This window comes from Oratosquilla oratoria, chromosome 5 (assembly GCF_046742065.1).
Source record: "Oratosquilla oratoria isolate Oo_2021 chromosome 5, ASM4674206v1, whole genome shotgun sequence".
NCBI lineage: Eukaryota > Metazoa > Arthropoda > Malacostraca > Stomatopoda > Squillidae > Oratosquilla > Oratosquilla oratoria.
In genome coordinates, this window is record NC_134781.1 from 77041557 (window position 1) to 77045003 (window position 3447).

A 3447-nucleotide genomic window follows, 5' to 3' on the forward strand; every position below is an offset into this window, starting at 1 on the left:
CCAGTGGTTCCTGAATAAAGCCCACAGCCAAGCTAGAACTAGCTTTTTCAATTCCCCTTCCACAAAGCCAAATACGTTACAAATTACCTTGTTATTCCCTTTTTTAGAGTCCATTAGCCACTTGTCCAAATTTCTTCTCAAAGATAAAGTAAATCTAATTCATAATTACCCGAATACTATTAATAAAAGTGTTGTTAGTGTTCATCAGAGGTTGAAAAAAGATCACATCCCTGGGTTTTACTCCCGTGTAAAGATTGTAACCTAGCATACATTTGTCAGACGGGGAGAGAACTAAGGATAAGGTTGAATGAGCATAAAAGGTCAATTAAGTATGGTCAAGAGAGTTCAGCCATGTTCCAACATGTGAATAATTCAAATCACTGGATGGACTGGGACAAATCTTAAATGATTTATAAATCTGGTTGTGGGTTCAGAAGGAAGATGGTGGAATCCACTTTATTAGAGTATCATCCACTTATGAATATTTCAAAGGGTCAATGGACCCCAGACATCATCTCAGGTTTGTTCATTATAAAACAATTTGAGAACATGTACCCTTCCCCTCCCCCCTGACCCGACCTCACATCAACATCAGGTCACCAAAGAATGAGGGTAGTGGTATTTACTCCTTTCGTAGTTCCTTTTCTTTTATAAGAGGTTGTTATATAAAGATATCCTCCTCCTCCCACTTTGTACCACCAAAGAAGATTGCAATTAGCAGTCGAAATATATAGACTCGGGTATTCATCTCTTTCTTTTGTTCCGACTGTGGAGAAGACACGATGAGTACCGGGGTTCCACGGATCACTCCCCCTGTTCCTCCCCCGCCGCCCACGGGGAGGACGTGGCCCTGGGCCGCTGCTAACGACTGGCCCGCCCTCATGCGCTGTGGCCACATGTCCATAGCGGCCCTTGTAGCGAAATTCCGTAAATTGTGAATTTTCGACCGAATTTCAGAAAGAGTTAAGGTTTAGTATGTGATGTCGAGTCCGCAACCCGGTTCGAAGATAGAGGATCCTACCTGCTTGTCTGCCTGACAACTCTACCTTCCTCCCCCCTCCCCTCCTCTCCCCTCCCCTCCCCTCACCTCACCTCACCTCACCTCCCCTCCCATCACCTCACCTCCATCTCCCTCCACTCCGTCCATCATTGCCTTTTTTTTTTTTTTTTTTTTTTTTTTTTTTTTTTTTTTTTTTAAGTCCATAGAACTGCATTCTTGGCAGGATCTTTACCTACTCAACACGGTGACACCCTGTCAAGCGCACGTTTCCGTATTGAAGAGGTCAACGACAGGATTACCATGAAGTGTCCCCGACATGAGATGCTTTGCTAAAGCAGGTGGAAGCGGAGACGGCTACCTTTGCCCTTAGTATTTGGATAGCCGGGGTCGGTGGTCCTCACTGCAAAGTTGACGGAAGTATTTGAAATATCGGATTAGAATATATGTAACAGTTTTTGTATTTCGATCAATTGGTTGTTATCAATTTGTTTTGCAAAAGAGTGATCCACACACACATACACATGCGCGCGCGCGCACACACACACACACACACACACACACACACACACACACACACACACACACACACACACACACACACACACACACACACACACACACACACACTCTACAGAGAGATCTGAACAGGGTTTGGGAATTAAGTCAGAAGTGGGAAGTGGAATTCAACATTAAGAAATGTAGCATAATGGAATTTGGTAAAAGTAAAAAAAAAAAAAAAAAGGATATAAGGACAATATAAAATTGGTGAAAAAGAAGCAAAAAAATCGGGATTTGAAAAAGACGTGGGAGTGATCATCACAAAAGATATGTCCCCTGATAATGTATAAATAAAAATTTTGACGAAACTTATAACTTGCTAAGATCAATAAAAGTGGCTTTTACTTACCTGGATGAAGAAATGGTAAATAAAATATTAGTCACATTGATAAGGCCTAGATTGGAGTACGCAGCGACACTATGGCCACCCAGTACAAAAAAAAAAAAAAAATATATATATATATATATATATATATATATATATATAAAGAAGATTGAGAGAATCCAGAGAGTAGCTACCAAGATGGTCCCAGAACAAACAAAACTCTCATATGAGGAAAGATTGTTAAAATTGGAGTTGCCGACACTGGAACAAAGAAGAGAAAGGGGTGACTTATTGACCATTTACAGAATTATGAAAGGCATGGAAGTCCTTGATAGAGAAGACTTACTAAATTGGGATAAGAGAAACACAAGAGGACATGGAAGGAAGCTCAAAAAGGACAGTTATAAAAGAAACCTGAAAAAGAACAGCTTTCCTCACAGAGTGGTGAATTTATGGAACAAATTGGACGAAACAACAGTGTGTGCAAAAACAATACAAGAATTTAAGAGCTAACTAGATATGGAGAGATACAAAGACGGGACACTACGAGCATAGCTCCCCTTTCCGTAAGATACAACTAGGTAAATTCAGCTAGGTAAATACACACACACACACACACACACACACACACACACACACACACACACACACACACACACACACACACACACACACACACACACACACACACACACACATATACAGTATATATAATTTTTTAACATTAACTATACAGCTAGCTTTCTTTGTTGGTGATTTTTTAAAATTCGAAAGCTTCCAACATCTAAATAATTGAGAATTTCGAATCTTAAAAACGGCGGGTATTAGTACGTTCTTGTGGTCTTCGTATTTGTAATATCGATTGACGGCATTATAGCTCTTAAGTATGTTCTTTTGCGACATATTTTTCTAAGAATACAGAGCTAGAATCTATTTTACAAAACTATAATTTTATCATACGTGAACTACTATATCAAGTACTATGATAAATACTCAATAATGTGAGTTTTGGTTGCGTTATTCTGATGTGTCAAGAGTTAAATGAGAGAGAGAGAGAGAGAGAGAGAGAGAGAGAGAGAGAGAGAGAGAGAGAGAGAGTTCTTGAATTGACTGTCGTATGCGCTACCATGCTCGTTTTTAACAAGCCATTTTCAATTTTCTTTGTACATTCACTTATTATTAATTATCTTGTGGGTTTTACAAAGTCTCCGACTCACCTCATAATTATCATCTTCCTTGAGGAAGAAAGGATGTAAGACCCATAATATTTAAAAATTGTTTTCGTCGTCTTTAGTAGTGAGCACTTACTGTATACGATAACATCAGACACTCGATAGCCGTGTTGATCAAATCTCCTTGATTCATTTCTTTTCATTATCGCGGTGCATAGTTACGAGTGGAAATAAACGATAGTCGAAAGACATTTTACTACCAGGACTGGCAAGACAAAAAGTGAGATGATTATTGCGACTGGTGTGAAAGAATTTCGGTTACACTCGAGCGACATGGCGTCACATCGTCTATAAAATGTCGAGGTTTTGCGATTTTGTTTTTTTCGGGATCA